Source organism: Fukomys damarensis, unplaced genomic scaffold (genome assembly GCF_012274545.1).
Source record: "Fukomys damarensis isolate Sample0158 unplaced genomic scaffold, DMR_v1.0_HiC HiC_scaffold_26, whole genome shotgun sequence".
Taxonomy (NCBI): domain Eukaryota; kingdom Metazoa; phylum Chordata; class Mammalia; order Rodentia; family Bathyergidae; genus Fukomys; species Fukomys damarensis.
The window spans coordinates 9,815,730-9,833,691 of record NW_022900938.1 but is presented as its reverse complement, the minus strand read 5'-3'; the positions used below and the strand labels follow the sequence as shown (position 1 = coordinate 9,833,691).

General features: G+C 38.8%; 1 protein-coding gene across 16 annotated transcripts in view; it reads left to right on the top strand.

Moving 5' to 3' along the window:
* The window catches only part of Gulp1 (GULP PTB domain containing engulfment adaptor 1), a 236,590-nt gene that overhangs the window by 58,571 nt on the left and 160,057 nt on the right, over positions 1-17,962 (top strand). Inside the window, exon 1 of one of the 16 annotated variants that reach the window (XM_033756345.1) lies at positions 9,094-9,316. The exons of the other annotated variants lie outside the window; for them this stretch is intronic. The gene's annotated coding sequence lies outside the window, so the exon portion shown is untranslated. Of the gene's footprint in view, positions 1-9,093; positions 9,317-17,962 lie in introns of those variants that run through there. 16 annotated transcript variants of the gene reach the window in all.

Here is a 17,962-nt window from a genome sequence, read left to right as displayed (position 1 = left end):
TGAGACCATCTGTTGTAAATTCTTTAGTTTAATTAAAAGCACAAAGCACAAACATTGACCATCCATTTCTAATCAGAAAACAATAAGTAATTTGTACATTATAAGTCATCAGTACATCATCTTTACTGTACAGTGGGAAATACACTTAATTGCATTCTTTTGGCTTCTAAATCATTTTTTTATTTTGGCAAGAGAAGCAAAAATTTCTCTTGAGCTTTTAGAAATACTAACAATTATGAAGAGGCAGTTATAAGGAAATAATTGGGAGGCCTGCAAGCTAAAATTTTTTTTCATGGATAAATTTAAAATTTTAAGTTGGATTTGGATAATAAAAAATATGTAAAATATGCAGCTGTGCATTTCCAAGTGCCTGTAAGCTCGCATGGCTTCTTTGCTCTCTTCTTCACTATTTTGTCTAAATTTTTTCAATATGTTCATTTGAGATAGTGTGTGCAGATATTGTGCTGCCTGTTGTAGATACAGTAAGTGCACACAAGAGGTGCAGTAAATGTTAATATTTAGTCTCCGGAGAGCTAAGTGCTACATAGTGCTATGAAGGACAAATAAATGGTGGAGTAACTGTGTTCAGCAGTTCTGAAAACGAAGCATGGTGTTAGGATTTGTGTCTAGTTGTCCTCCAAGCGCCTCATGGGCTCCGAGCCAGGGCTTTGGAAGGTAGTAGATGCACGGGGCCGGGTAGGAAGAAGCAGGTCATTGCAGGGGTGCCCTCTGTCCCAGCTCCTCCTCCCTTTACCCTCTCTGCTCCCTGGATGCCAGAAGGTGAGCAGCTTTGCTTTCAGCAGAACCATCTGCTGTGCCATCCTGCCTTGGAGCCAGCCAACCACGGCCAAAACAAACTCCTCCTTTAGGTTGCGAGCCTTGGATATTGCGTCTCAGTGACGAAGAGAGGGACTAAAACACACTGACATAATATGTTATCAGTTACCTCAGGTATCTGTCTAGTGGCTTGTTGAGTGCATGTCCTAATGTTATACTTTTTCTTCATGCATCTGTAATATGTAAAATCAAAGCCTTTTATTAGACTGTGATCAAATTCAGCTCATAAAAATTCATATTTGATAGTCTTGAGTATACATGGTAGCTTTATGATTACAGATGAAAGAGCAAGATGAACTGTAAAAAAGTTACAAAAAAATGCCAATATACTGTTAGCTTTTGCTTTTGTAAAAAAGAGGAGGAGATACAATTTAAAACAGCTCATTGTTTATCATAGTATTAGAGGATTTCTCTTATCCCCCTGACGTCAACAGTTATAGAATTTATAAAACAGAACTCAATTTGAGATGTTACTTTCGTGCTGGTAAATTAGGAATTGATCAAGGAGATACATCAAAGTCACTATAGAGAGGAAGGAATCAGCGAGTCAGTAGACTGGGAAGAAGGCAGGAGACCAGCTAACTGACAGAAGTTTGTTCAGTATTTCATGACTGCAGTTGCTTTAAAAATATCTTGATTATGAAAACTTGTTGACATTTTGTAACAGGACATGAACTTCTTGATGTTGGAGAATTTTGTCTCCCCAGGGGCAGTATGCTCTGCCTTCTCTCCATTTCCAAGTCTCTGATTGACATCCTGCAGTTTTCCCCTCTTTGGTTAACTCTAATGATTCTTAGATCTCATCTACTGATTTTGTAAACAGTGTCACTCATAACTAAAGAGAGTGCATTCTGCAAAAATAACTTCCTGTTTTTTCTGGACGACATAGTGTCACTTATTCTAAACTGCTAATAATTTTCAGGCAGAGAGATCTGCAACCACAGCCCACAGTCTATATTTGCTTTTAAAGATTACCAGGTAGCCGCCCTCAGTAATTCCATGTTTTCTTCTAACACTAATTTTTTGAGCAATTTCAATTTTCTCTCCTAGCCAAAAAGTAGTGGAAGCATTCCATAGTTTTTATCACTTTTTCTTTTTGGCATCAAATCTTGGATGCATCGTACAGTGGAAAGTCCTTTGGCAGTAAGAGCTACTTCCACGTGTGAAATTTTTATTCTGATTCCTTAAGAGAAAGATTGACTTAATTATTAATGTTGACTAAGCCAAGGGTGAAGCTTTTATTTTATGGATGGGTCAGGGTGTACACAGGGTTTGAATCTTTTACCTTGATAGCATTCTTGTCTGGTGAGATGCTGGAAGGGGAGATTAAGTGGAAACAATTTGGCTGTCATTTTTGGATAGATAGCAAGTAATGAAATGGATATTTTAATATGGGGCAATAAAACACAGGCTGCCTTTGAGAAATATTATTGTGGGAACTTTATATATCATTTTGTTTTCTGATTTTAAAAATTGAAAAAATAAATAGTCCAAATAAGTATTGATTTTACTATATCAGCAATAGTTTAGTTACTAAATAATTGAGAACTATGATTATTTGGTGGAAGCATGAATTACAGATTCTCTTTTATGGTGGTGTAAACTTGAAAACTTAATTATTTTCGCCAATAAATGAACAATTGAAAACTCTTCGGCTTTTAAAATGTTATTGCACTGTGTAAGCTTGATCAGAGGACAGTTACAGATATCTTGACCACCAGGTATTAAATGGAAATACTCCATGCATCATTGAAAATGATGGTAGGGAGTCTTCATTTGTGCCATTTATTCACCTGCTCTGTTCCAAACATCCTCTGTCTAGTCGTTTTCAAGAACCATGAATGTCTACTTCTGACTTCCGTCTACTTAGATTAGACTCTCTGGGAGTGAGAAGGTTCCTCAGCAAGGTGAAGATTTAGGGCCACAGCTCATGTTATAACCCTAAAGCAGGAATTACATTGGTGTGAGACCCAGCAGACTTATGTGGTTAGAATGAGGTGGCAATGTAAAGAAAAGGTGCACAGGCCAGCTCATGTAGGCCCTGCAGGTATCCAAGGGTCTGCAGAAATCATCACATGTTTTGTGTTTGGGAATGGAAATAGTGTGAGATTTTATTTGCATAAAAAGATCACTGTGACTTCAAAATCACCAGAGAGGACATCCTCAGTCGCATTTCACATTCATTATGGTTTGTCAGATGTTCACACCTAAAACACTTCTAGGCATTTCTTTTTTTTAATGGATTAATTTATGATCAGAAACTACAATGGAGAAATTGACACTTATTTTTGCAGCTCTTAAAATTTGCTTTAGAAAGAAGCTTAGTGCTCATCATGCCTTTGATGTAATTGGTGATAATTATCCTGTTAGAAGGTGCAGTTCTTTCAGGAAAATATGGCATTTAGGTTCATTAAAACTTTTTCTTAATTCAAACGTACTTTGAATACAATTGAGTTTTATCAAGATTGCTGGCCTTCCAAATTTAATTCTATTTCCTTCTTAATGATGAAATGTTCTCCGTAAATGCTGTCATGTATTGTCAACTCTATTTTTAGAAATAAAAATCACTTCATGGCATCTTGATGAACCTGATTTGTTGTTCTATGACTAATTGTCGGTGCTGTTCTTCTGCAATTCACTCAAGAGTTCAGTTATTCTAATTGACTCATTTTCTGAAAATAAATCGTTAAGGGTAGACCCACATCGGTCTCATTATTTTTCTGCTAGCACTGTGAACAAAACTCGGGAGATTCTCCGTGAGAAACTTTTTTTTTCTTGGTGAAATAAAATGCGACATAATGTTCATCTCATGCTTTTGGAATTTTAGAACACGCATTAATATATTTAAAATATGTGAACTACTATAGCAAAAATTGTTTAATTTTTCTTATCGAAGTGTTTTTCAAATATGTTTGAGTATGTGCGTACCAGTGTTATACTTGTTCCATTTCATAGAACTAGTGTTCCTCGGAATCCCCTTTCAGTTCTGCATATAGAGCTGACTTTGCTTCTGCAGGTGGCTCTATTAATGATGCCTTATTCACCTGTGCATGTTTATGAGCGAGAGCGGAAGACTTACGATGCTTTTTGACATTGAACAGATGTAAAGTTTATTCCCTTATAAATGCTGATGGCACTTACAGGTACATCTGTTAACAGTTTGTTGCTTGCTATTCTGAAGTCTTAAATTTAAATTTGCAGGTGACTACAGGCCTCTTTACAAAGAGAATAATGGCAGTGCTCCTAGTTTCATGTTGTAGACATCAGCGGATATGGATACTTACTCTGTCTCCCTTTGGTATGTGATTTAGATGGCTGGCAGTTAATCCTGGCCAAGAGGCTAGAAATTCCTTGGGTCCTTTTAGTGTAGCTGTTCTCATGAAATAAATAATAATTAAAACTTTTGGAGGCTTCATTGCCTCTTATTTCCAGCCAGTAAAGGAGAATAGAAAAAAACATAGCTAGTAGTAGATGACTTGTGTCTAATTAAAAAGAAAATGTGGATTGTAAAGATAAGTGGATGGAAGGAAAAACTATCCAAGGGATTTGAAAACGCTTTCTTCTCCTGATTTCCCAAGAGCTTTGAGACAGCTTCTTGGAAACCTCTCCCTTTTTCGGTTTTTAAACCTCTCCCTTAGCAGCATTGTCTGCTTTTTCTTCCAGGAAACATTATTTTGGAAATCAGTTGTGTTTGTTAGAATTTGGAATTATCGCATTTAACTGCCTTTGCTACCTTAAAGGGTACCTTTGTATACCTTTGAATAATTGTGTCTTTTTGTGAGACATTCTAGTGTTCAGATGATAATTTAGGATACGTTTGGATTTGTAGATGCTTTGCAGCAGCTTTGTGGTCCCTGAGAAAATTGAGTCTGATGATAGATGGGAGCTGTTGACAGCAATGGATATGCATCAGAGTCCTTGACTAGAATTGAATTTAAGGTGTGTATAGAGAGAAAATTATGTGGGGTTGTAAAATTCATCCCGAAAATTTCAGGGGATATTTGAGGGATCATTAATAGATCCCTCAATGCGGCAGCATTGAGATTTGCATTTATGTGGTTTAATTGAGGGCCAGTAGAGCAAGGAATGGGGAAAACTGCCAGGAAGGAGAACCCTTCCAGGACTCCAGCCACAGGGATTTTAGTCTGACAGTAGGAATGGAGAAGATGAAATAGATTCTAGCCCTTTTTTTTGAAAACAAAATCCACAAGAGGTGGTGACAGGACGGAGAGCTGAGTGAAAGGGAAATAAGTGGTGTTTTTCAAGAGACGACAACATTTGCAAGGTGAGAGGTGTGGAGAGAAGAGCGGCTGGGGCAGTCGTGACGATCTGGGCCCATTTGGATGTGTCCAGTTTGTGGCAGCTTTGGGAGCTGACCAGGGGCAGTGATCTTGCCTAATCCTTCTTCACGCACTTGTGTTATATTGAATTTTATAGCTTGTGTTCTGTTGCTTGTATCGGACCTAGTATTGAAATTGTTTAAAAGATACATTACAAACCTTCAGTTTCTGTGCAGTGGGCTTAATGTATGCTGCTACTGTTTTATTTTCTGTCTCCTTTACAGCTACTTGACCTCCCCCTGTGCTGCTCAAGAGAATCATTTATTATAGATGAATAAATAAATCAGTTCTTATCGATGCCTACTTGATCATCCTCCTCCCTGTGCTCATGCACTGACAGCTCTTTTGCAAATCAGTACCAGAAAAATCCCTGTTGCCTAGCTGTGTTGGAATTTGCATTTCTGTTATATGGCGAGGGGGATCGGTCTAAGTCACTTGCTGATTCCCTGGAACTTGGGTTTCTTCTCAATGTTATGATTGTGTAGGGATGCCTTTGGAGAGAATTCGCATTAGAAAGTGGAAGTTTTAAAATGCAAGCAGTGTATTCAACCTGATGCTAGGCCCCCAGCATCCAGTTCTAGTGAAACCTGGCTAATTTGGAATGCTCTATCTCTAGGCTAGGAGCTGTCAGGTAGACTGTTACATGGAAAGAGAACAGCTGTGGTGCATGGTCACCTTATCCTTTCACCTTCCTCGTTTCTGTCTCTCTTGGGAGAGATATGCAGAGCATACATGCCATGAAAGTTTAAGGCTTTCTTCAAGGAAGAGGATTAAAATAGAATTCTGACATTGCCTGTAATTCATATTGATATGCTACAAAATAGACCATGTGATTCACACACACACACACACACACACACACACACACACGCTTCATGTCATTTAATTTTGACCTCCACATATAGGATGTTCATATAGTTGTCAAAGGACTCCAGTTTATGATTCAAGTTCCAAAGGTAGCTGGGACAAGCTTTCAAAAATTACTGTTGACAGCATCTTCATGGTTTAATTAGCACAAAACATATTAGGAATATTTTCATTGTCAAAACAACTGCTTCTATGATAGGCAGCTAGCCAGAAATACTGCCTAGGAACCTCTGGCTCACTAACTGTGTGCTGGTATGGAACTCCATGTTGAAATATATTTCCTTGTCTTCTTCCCTTAATAAAGAGCTGTTCTAGAGTTTACTTTCAGATCTATTGGGATGCTATTTCATTTGCCTTAGAGCTTTTCTCCCCTGCAAGGGGCTTTTTTTAGTGAGTTAAATGATGGGTCAGGGTCCTCAGAGAGCTTCTAAGAGCAGGTTGTATGACTGCTTCTTCCTGCTGGGAAAAAATACATATTTTCTTATGTTGCAGAATTTTATTTCTGCCATTTTTCATTGTGAAATATTCCTGGTGGTGAAGTTGTTTATGAGGAGGCATAAAATTCTTGGGGACTGCCAGTGCTTACTAAAAGGAGGATGGTAATCCTTGAATGGATAATAGTTTAGATCTTTTTACAAGTTTGTTTGCTGGACTGGAATCTCTGAAGATTTTTCCTGGGGTGAATGTAGTTTAGGAACAGGGAGTTGAGAGAGGGAAGAACATCCAAGAAGGGATGGTAAGGACATGCAGGTGTCTCGTGGGCCTCACCTGGCCTTGGAAGGAGGCACAGCAGAGTCCAGGCCTGAGAAGGAAACAGCAAGTGTAGCTGGTCCACCAGCAATCTGCCGCTTGTGTTGTGGGACATGCAGAGACTGCAAGCTAAGAGGAGGCTAAAGAAGCAACACTGTGCCAGGAGAGTCAGAAGAGCATGAAAAGACTGTTTCATGGGGTTGTAGAGATGACTAAGGTGCTGCAGGAAAGAGCTGGGCAAACCCAGAGAGAACAAATAATCAGAAAGTTAATTTAATAGGTGAACTCCATATCAATGCTAGGGTCAGATCAAATGATGGGAAAGGCAGAGTCCAACAGGGAAAGAAATGATCAAGACCCGCGGTCCATTCTTCCTGCTCTATTGAAGAATACCCATCAGGTGAGGCAATTTCAGCAGCACTTTCAGCAGCCAGAGCAACTAAGGAAGCAAAGATGACAGAGTGAAAGGGGATGCAGGAGAGGCTGAAGAGAAAAGCAGGGTCTTGGTTAGAAGTTTTATATTGCAGAGTGACTGTGATTTGGCCAGGAGAAACAAAACAAACAAAACATTTACACCACAGAAGGCAAAAATATATTCCCTAGAGAGATCGGAGTTATGATGTTGTATGGAATTTCAAGACAAAAAACAAGGTTATGCTTGCTTATGTCTGAGTATTAAGGATGCATGTGCCTGTGTTAACTGCTTGATCATCCATTACTGCATCTGAATGAGCTTCTCTTTTCTCTTTCCATCATTGTGATCATCATGATCATCATGGTCATCTTCGTTGCATTTGCTTCTCTCTCTTCTCTGAACATACACGGGCTGTTTTCTGTGCTTTAGCTTCCTCTGAGTTAGGGTTTATATTCAGATATTCCCCCCCAAAGTCTGTGCACACAGATGGGACCTTTGAGAGGTGATTGGATTATGGAGCATTGGAGATGCCATCTGGAGAAGCAGCCCCTAGAATGTAGGAGCTGATTTTAACGGGAAATTCTGATTGCACCTTAGAAGAGGAGAATGCTGTTTGAAATGCAGACTGTAAACATCAGACTCAGGAGGATCCAGTTGGGAACAAGAACTTCAGTGGCACTTTGACTCCAGACCATGTGCATTATGCTCTGACAAGGTTTTTCTACATTTTTGCTCATGTCCTAAGACTTTGCAGGAGACTGAGGGCAGCAGCCCAATTAATGTGCTGGAAGATATATCAAGGCAGTTCAACATTCAGGTTGTGGCATGGGTACTGTTGGTGGCCTTTAGCCAGCTTTATCCTGAAAATCAAAAGCAAACTGCACAGAAAAAGCTCCCATAAAGTTGGGGCCCTGCATAGTTAAAGTCAAAGAGAGTTTGGTTGCTGAAACATTAGCATTAAAAGAAGCCAGCTATGTTGCAGCAGGAGGATAGGAAGAAATGGCCAAAATGTGTGTCAGGGAAGAGCAAAACCAACTCTTTGGCTTACGAAAGTGAAAGACTGCTTTGAGAAGAGAGTCCAGGGGCACTCTGTTAGGGAAAGGCAGCTTAGCCACAGCAAGATACAAAAGGGTCTGCTTACTGCTCCAGCTGATGGAGGACCTTGGCGTCATCCATGTGGTACTGGTTTTACCTGCGTGCAAGACACAAGAGTTGAGGGGTCAGGAAGGCTTCCACTCAGATTTCACGTCAAACCAACCAACAAACAAAAAACCCCGTGAGACCAGGTAGTGGGAGGCCAGGAACTCACAGTGTGTGAAGCTAGCTGTGAGAGCGAAGCTGAAAATACAGTGGAGACCCCGGGATGCTGCAGAAACCAGGAACGTGGACCATCTGAGAAAACCCCACAGGATTAAGCAGAGCCAGTTTACGAGAGAAACTGTGAGGGCTTCAACCACCTGCAGTGCTGTACGGTGTGGACAACCAAGCCACTTGGAGAACACAGCTTGCCACATTTTGTTCCAGGTGCTGGACGTGAAACTACTTGAAATAATGTTTGCCCAGCAAGATCTCCGTCTTGCTTTGGTCCCATTAGTTTTTATCTCCCTGTTCCTTCCTTTTGGAATGCTCATGTTTACCCATGCATTTGTATGTCAGCAGTTTTTATTTTATCTTAATTATTTTGAGTTCCACAGGGGCTCACAGCTAAGAATTTGTTTTGAGTCTCACGGGAGTCTTTAGACTTGGACTTCCCAGCAGTGTTGGAACTGTTGGCACATTGGCAATTTAGAGCTGGACTAAGTGCTTTTTACATAAAGAGATGCAGATGGATCTTTCTGGGCTGCAGTGAAATGTTATGGTTTATATCTGGATATTTCCCCAAAGGCCCATGCAGTTATAGGTAAGACTTTAGCAAGGTAACTGAATTATGAGGCTTATCGTTAACCTGCTGTTGGGAGGCAGGGTCTGCTCAGTAACCTGGGCATGGCTGGGCTTTGTCGTTCCTGGCTCTCTGCTTCCTGCTCTCCATTTCTGAGCAGCTCACCCCACTGTGATCCTTGCCATCCTGCCTGGAGTAGCAGCTCTGGACTGAAATCTACAAGTTTCGGTGAGTCAAACCTCTCTTTGTTTTAGTTGCAGGTGTTGGGTATTGTGTACTAAGGCAATCTGCACTGCAGGATAGCTTATTTCTTAAATCCTGTGCTTCCCCCAGGCAAGGCAATAGGTTGTATACTCTTTGTCTTATTTTTTGAGATGACATTCCAGATACTTCCTTTACATTACATAATAGAGACAGGCTCCCATACTTCTACTTGTTGTGGTAACAAATGAACAATGAGATCACCTTTTTATATGTAGTTAAATTTTAGTTTCTGAGTTCACACAATTAGAACATACATTCTGTGAAGACAGAGGACAGTTTTGTCCATAGTTCGCTACTGTACAGACATCTCCATTGACTTCCAACAAATAGTGGTTAAATGAATACATTTGAATTACCGGAATGATATTCGTTCCAGTTTTATCTGGGTATTTGCCTTCGTTTTTGTGGATGGGCCAGGGTGATAGAGGAGAAGGACAGGTTGCTGGGGTGTTGTCGGCCACACGACACACGGCTGGGTTCCACAGAAGCATCAGGTTCGAGGTTACTGTGAGCTGGCTCCAGGCACTTTGGAGGAAATAGATTAGCTCTGGGAGTCCAGGAAGAAATGAGGATGATCTAGCTTGTGGGTCTGGCACATCAGTGGAGAAGCAGGAGGTATTTTAATATGTGGGCTTCCAGGGCTATCACAGGTGTTCTTTTTGCAGGCTCGCTCACCCATCGCACCAAGTGGAATTTACTTGTGAAGTTTCAGTTTGTGGAGGGAGAGTGTGACAAAAGTGTGATATGATCCAACGTATTTGGGAGCAGGAGTTGGGTCATGATAGTAGCAGTTACCATACTGACTCCTGGGACGGGATGCACACTAGGGAATGTGGGTGTCTGTGTCTCCTTAATGAAATGGTTGGCTTCAGGCAGGGAGGAGGCCACGACGGAGAGTGCTGTCCTTCTGTCGCGGAGAAGAGTGATGACAGTGATTGAGAACTGGAGCAGCCTATCAGTGATGGCGAGCCCTTTGGAGCTTTCAGTGATAACCAATGTCCCGCTGCGGCACTCGTTCCATAGGTCTGCCATCGTTGGTGCTTTGTTTCCCTTAAAAGCTGTTAACCAAAGGGGGCCGGTGGAGGGCTCAACTGTGCACCATGGGAAATGAAAGAGGTGATGTTCTCTGTGCACACTCGCAACTGTCCGTCTCTGTCCTTTCCACTTTGAATCTTTCTCTTACTTTTTTACCTCCTTTCTACTTTGCATCTCTGCCTCTTCTCCACCTTCTGTCTACCCTTCCTATTTTTTTTCCTCCCAAGGGGCAAGACATGATTTTGTAAGTATGAGAAAATTCTGTAGTTAATGTTTTTACAATACAAGAAGATAAAATCTAGCATGTAACTCAGAATCATCTAGGAAAAATGTGTAGGCCTTTGTAGTGTTGAGGAAATACATAAAGTTGAGAAGGAATGTGTTTTTCTGCTGCACAGATACAGTCTAAGGATGCATTGGTTTAGTCTTAAATAAATAAAAACATGATATGCATAGTGTTTTCAGACTATCAAAAAATACCAAAGCCACAGGAAAATGTTTGCTTCATTGTGAAGAGAGAAGTCGTAGCATGCTTGTTTTTGCTTTCGAATTAACTAGGGAAGAACAAATATCTATATCTATATCTATATCTATATCTATATCTCTCTATATATGAAGAGCATTTTTTTTCTTTTCTGGATAATATATATATATATTTTTAGTGACTTTGAGTTATCTAACAGATTTATGTAGCTTTCTCTTTTCATTGGAGTGGTATAATTCTTTGAGAAGTAACAATTGGCTAGAGTAACTATAAGCTACTTTGCAGCATTGCATATGCTGAAGTTTTTGCTGTCGTTTTTAGAAGAGAGGGTGTTAAGTTCTTTTGGTTGCAAGGAAAAAGACTCACTCTAGTTTCCTCAGCAAGACTAAGTTCAAACTGAAGCACATAAGAGTTCCAGCCAGCAGTCCAGCCTTCACGAGAACTCAGAAAAGGGGCTGAGATTCAGAAAGCAAAAGCAGCCAGTGCAGCTCTCTGAACAGATTCTCTCTGCCCCCTAGTGCCAAAGTTTCTTCTCTAAGGTATTGGATTATACAGCTCCTTCTTGTTTTGCTTTTTCTGTTGCTAAAAGCACTTTCTCTTAGTTCATGTTTCTCCACTTGGTTACTCTGGGTCAGTTTCTGATCACTCATTATTTCTCATGACTTCTCCTGCCTCCTAACATATGTAAAGCATTTTCTGTCTGCATGTCTTTTGTTTTCTGTTGCACTACCAACAGATTGATTGAGCATCTTGTGTAACTTCTTCGTTCTGCTTAAGCAGAGTTTGTATTCATTTGGGGAGCAGATTCCCATGTAAGGGGCAGATGATGTCGTCCTGGTCCAGGGGCTCGCTCTAGCCTCTTTGTTTAGTGTATTGGGTTAGGGCTCCCCTGCCAGAAAGAGCATGAGGGTGGGACAGTCTTTGATGGATTCATTGGAATGGCTGGCATTCTCCAGGCACACAGCAGTGACAAATCACTTTGGTATGTGGAGTGCAAAGGTTGAAGGATCTGCAGCGTCTGGATCGTGGACCTGGCCTTTTGTGTATTTCTGCTTTGAGTGAAGCCATCAGTGAATAGAACTCATTGAGTGTTTTACATATTACCTCCTCATTTAATTCACAAATTTTCCTTCCCATTTAACTGTCATTCATTACTTGATGGGTACCTGAACCCACAGATGACTCTTTAACGTTGAAGTCCTTAACTATGTAAAGTATTTGCAGTTTCAGAAAGTCATCAAGATTGCATCTCAGAGTGATGTCTCTATCTTAAATAACTGCTTTTCTTCAAAGTCCTTGAGCAGATGCTTAGAGTTATGTCACGTAGCATTGGTTAAAAGTACAGAGTTTTCAAAACGTCAGGTGAGGCTATCTCTCAAATAGCAAACGTGTCATTTTTGTGTAACTATTGTGTGTGGGTGTGCTTTATTTGTTTTTTGATTTTTGGCAAAGTAGAGGTCATGACCTATTGATAAGATTTTTCTCCTTTTCTTTTCTCATCCAAATCCTTCCCAAACATCTATTGGGCATTTACTACATAAGAGCTACAAAGAAAGTGATGTAATTTTTTGTCTAATGTAGATGCACAGTAAAGCTGTGGTTGTCATACTTGTAATACAGCTGATAAAATGTGAGTAGTTTGAATTCTGCAGTTTTCTTGACGAGGCAACAGTTTCTGTTCTCTTGTACAAGCATTGGCTCCATTCTTTCAAACTTCATAGTGTGTCTGTTTTCTGCTGTAGCAGATACTCTTGGCAGGTATTGATAGAAAAAATAATAAGCATCATTATTTCTCTTGACAACAGTTGATAGAATGCAGTATTTTCCTATCAGACTGTACTTTGTGTATAGTGGGTAAGAGATTTCCTTTTTAGTACTATTAATAACTCATTAAAAGTTCACATGCAGGAAGAGTGAAATCAAATGATAGGATTTCAGCATGTAAACAGGGTTGCTATCTTCTGCTTTTAAAAAGGAGAGAAAAGTTGTGATATTCGTTCGGTATTGATTTGGTCTTTGGTAAAAGAAGGAAAATGCAACTCTGCATATAGGACAGAGTTGTTCTGAAAATAAAATGTCATTAGATCGGTGAAAGAATTTTTGAAAAAGTAAAAAGCACCTTACAAATTCATCATCACCGGGCTCACTTACTTTCTTTGTACAGAGTGTTACTTAGGAATGAAGAATTAAGTTAGATGCAGGCTTTTAATAGACTGTCTATTTTAGCATTGTAAGAAATCATTGTTTTAACTTATTTACATGTATGTCTGCTCTACTCGATAAGAAGTTAAATTTCTCCATAGGCTTTCCCAGTCTGCAGTACAAAGCCACCCCTAGCGCAGGTGTTCAGGAAATGTTCATTGGGTGAAGGTGAAGAAAGAGCAATCTTGAAGACTACACACTTGATTGTTATAATCTACTGGTATAACTTCTGGTCATTTAGTAGAGAGATGGTTTCATTAATGTTGCTGAGTCATTGATGTTGTACTTCAAACTGTGAGACTGGAAGAGTTCGTCCTGTATTTTATTTTCATTTTTTTACTGTAAATGGTTGTAATAAAACATAAGAATGATATGCTCTGGGCAGCATTGTCCTTATTATCTCTACTGTGTATTGTTCTGATTTAAGTGTTTTCATGCACAGAAAAGCACTGAAGACCATTTTACCCAGTTTTATCTAGTAATTAGTTCTTTGGGGCATGGCTTCCCATGGCAAACGCTACTGTTTCCCCCTTAGTAAATAGATTCAGATAATTGGAAGACTGCTCTTTCCTCTTTGCTTTTCTAAACTATTCACAGCTTGGATATTAGACACACTCGGTAGTACATGAACTGTTTGTTGGAAAAGCGACATTTTGGATGTAAATTTTACCTTTCAGCACAAGCCATATTTTTTTCCGAAACACATCTTTTGCAACTGGTAACATGCTACTGAATGTGAATTCTTTTGAAAAAATACTGGCAGGAGAGAAGAGGGTAGACATCATTAGAATCACACTCCAGGATCCTATGGATTATTTTGACAAAACTTCCACTTAATTGTCAGGTGAAATTAAACATCTTATTATATTGACAGTTACATCGCTTTTTATTCTTCTGATATGTCTGAATAAAGAAAAGGATAGCTGCTTCTATTCTGAACCATATCATTGGATTTTGGGAGACTAAACAAATGAAATGATCACAGTCATCTGCTCACAGATAAGGAACTATCTTCATGTATCACAGAATAATTGAAAAAGTTAGAGATATTTTTAAAGCTTTGTTAAGATGGAAGAGATTCCTTTTGATGAGGAAGATGTGAGAAAAGTCTGACCAGAAAGAGGTTCACGGCATGATAAATAGCACACCTGTTCCTCTTAGAAATTTTATACGTTCATTTTAGATTTACTGTCTTATGAGGGCGGCAAAGGGAGTGATTCTAATATATAAATACATGGATCACATTTTAATTTCTCCATTGGTTATCATCTTTTGAATTCTGTTTGATCTAGGATTGTGTGCTTGCAGAGAAAATTCTAGAGAGAATCAGGTATCTTTGGGGACCACTGGATGGTTATATAGTATAACATATTTGAATCAATTTAAGAGAAAAGAAAAATAGTCACAGCATTTCTGTAAAGCAACAGTGGTGAAAATGAACTTCCTCAAGCAAAACTTTTATTCATTTAAAAGCTGATATTTGAGGAGAACCTTCTGATACTTTATGATATTTTGTCTTGCTGTCACATAGATGAGAATCCAGTCTTCAAAATGAAATTGTGAAATTGTAGACCCACAGATCTGTATAAAATTCTTATAAAATAAAGTTGGTTGTGTTTCTAGCTCTGTCAGTAATAATAATGTATTCTTTATTTTTTAATAGGCCACTCGGGTATCATCTAGCAGACACTGAATCCATAGGCAGTGAAAAGCTCTTAAAAATCCAGGTGTCGAAGTGCATAATTACTCCAGAAACTTCTGTGACCATTAGTAGGACACAAATTTACTAATCCATTGTTCTAGTGCAGAGCTTCAAAGAAATAAGAAAGTAGATTTTTAGAATTGTAATGATTCGTTCAGGAAGTAAGAAGTTTTTGAAATTTGTTTGCGTTGTAATATTGACCAGTAATGAAGAGGTATCATTTACTTTGTGTAGTTTTAAAATTAGAAAATGTCCCGCATCACACATTACGTGCTGACTTTATGAAATAATTCATAGCTCTTCTTAACCTGTGTATTTATAGTTTAACAATTGTATTTCTACCATCTTCATCAAAGTGGAGGTGTAATTCATATCATAATACCTGAGCCAAAATTTGGTGAAAGACTGTATTATATCTCACATAAACATAAAAGTTTCAAAATACAGAGTATTTCAAACCCAGTACTTTTGTACTGGATTATACTGATATAAAATGTATTTCAGATTGTATTGACGTGTTTTTTATAATTTAAAATGAATGGTAACCAATTAGAATAAAGACTGAGATTAATAAAGCTTCTGTTGCCCACCCTCCCACCAGTAGGCAGGAAATCAAAGACTGAATTGCAGCTCCCTGAAATTTGTCTTTACATACATTACACAATGTATGGATACTCTCATGAGAAAAATTAAACTGCCTAGGAGTAGATACATGAAGTAATGACTTTTTATGTAATCCAAGTAAATGAATGCTTCCTAGCCTAACTTCTGAATAAGGGATTAACCAATGATTCGTGATTTCCTTTATTGGAATATTCTTTATTGTGTGACTATTTAAAAAAATGCTACAGAAGGGCCTTTAATGAACAGATACTCCATTTTCATCAATACTGAAATATATTTTCAGAGTCTACAGCTTTTGATAGTAGTATAGAGCTCTTTAAAAATGATGGGTAGCTTTTGGCACAGTTGTACAGATGTTTTCTTTTATTACTCAAATATATTTTAATATTCTGAAATATAAAGGTAGACAGTAAGGTCTTAGCATTTTCACCCAGGAAGATGAAGGAAGGAAGGAGAAGAGGAAAGAAAGAAGTATGGAAAGAAGGAAGGAGGAAGGAAAGGAAGGAAGAAAATCAGGGGCTAAAAATATGGGGAAATATTAGATGAACATTCCATTTCTACAAGTTTCACAGCCAAAATCTGTATTTGTGGTGTTTTATGATAGGGCCCAGAGTGCTGCTGGGTGTGGTGGCACACTCTTATAATGCCACCACTCAGGAGGCTGAGGCAGGATGGTTGCCATAAGTGTGAGGCCAGCCTGGGCTACATAATGAGTTCAGAACTAGCCTGAACTACCCAGACTTTTGTCTCAAAAAAGAAAGAAAGAAAGAAAGAAACACGACACAAAGGATTAAACCTAATTAAATCTATTAATTCAATAAAATTCTTTAACAACCTTGGTAATGAGTGGGTCTAAGAATTTAAATAATACGTCAAAATCACCAGCAAGTATAGAGTCATAATTAGAACTTTGAGCTATTAACTCCAGAAACTTTAGCCACCGTACTGTGGCGTTCCCTCTAATTATGAAACAACATTAATGGAAACATTTACAGCCTTTACAGGTCACGCTTCAAAAGTGTATCTCAAGTGTACACAAATTTAGATTTTAATAGAAAATAATTTGACAAGAAACAATATTTTCTTGTGGTTAAAGTGTTAATCCACATTTCACAGCCACAGCCTTCTCAAGTAAGCAAATAATGCAATCTTCATTCTAATTGCCCAAGCCAGAAATCTGGCATTAACCCTAATTTCCTTTATCACCTCCATGCAGTTAAATCAGAGTAAATTCAGTTCTACTAAACCCAACAAACTCTTGAGGTGGTCTCACTTTTTTACTACTGTTTGCCTGTCCTGAGTGTGGCCATGGTGTTCTTTGTTTACTGTGCTTTTTCTCGTAATGATCTTTCTTCCATCTATGGCCTTTCCCAGCTTCCCCAATGGGCAGTTTCTAACTGAGGATTCTCAGTTTACCTCGTTTAGGAACACTTTTCTGAACCTTCTGTAGTTTCTGCAGTGCCTGACCTTGCCGTGAACATAATCGTTATGACACTAACAAAGGTAAAGGTCAATACAGACTTTTTTCTTCTCATTACCGACTAATGCAATTGGGCATTCAACAGATGCTCAGTGAATGTTGCTTTATGAACTGATTTCTTTTCCAGCGTACTTCCTTGCAGTCTCGGTGTAGTTAGGATGATGTGTGTGTCACCCATTCCCTCCATGAGAAAACCAGAATACACAAGTCTGATTGTCTGATTGTGCATTCAGGATGGTCATCCAAGTCACTGTGTCTTCACCTTTGCCTAGAAAACTAGGGTCAAAACATTTGCGAATACATTTTAAAGACTTACTAAGGGCTTTGTCCTCTGTCCAAGGGGAGATATGGTTAGCTGACTGATTAGGGAAGTCATGGCCGCTAAAGATGGACGATGTGTGGGGTAAATGAGGAGGAAACAAAATGGAGTTTGTTGTGTTAAGTAGCATCGAATTTATTCTGATTTAACTGCTTGTAGGTGGTGAGGGAAATGAGTGAGTGCCACAGTTCTATATTGAGCAATTAGAGTGAAGATTGTTACTGTTTGCTTGCTAAAGTAAGAAGGCGTGCACAATGAAAATGAAAAAGGGGAAAAGGAAAGAAGAAAAAATTAGAGGCAAAGATCTGATTTTATGTACTTTTAAATTTGAGTCTGCTGGAGATACATCTGTAGGTAGGTTTTTTTTTAAACAACAGTTTGAAAATTAAATTGAAATATTAGTTTCTTGAACCTAAGTGAAAAAGAAAAAAAGATTTTGAAAGCCTTTTATTATCATGAGGATGATGATCTCTGTGACAAGTGGAAATACTTTTTGGACTGGTTTGCTAGTTTATATAATATTTATTTATTTTTTTGTGTGCTGGGTATGAAACCACTGAGCTAAATCCCCGGTTGTATATGCAACATTTAAAAGATAAAAGTTTTACACTAATAAATTGACATAAGTAATCATGTTGCAATTCTGTTTTCCCAACTTAGTATCGTTGGCTTAGCCGGGGATTTAGCTTAGTGGTTGGTTATGCCACCTGCCTCACAAGCGCAGGGACCCAAGTTTGATCCCCGGTACAAAAAAAAAAAAAAAG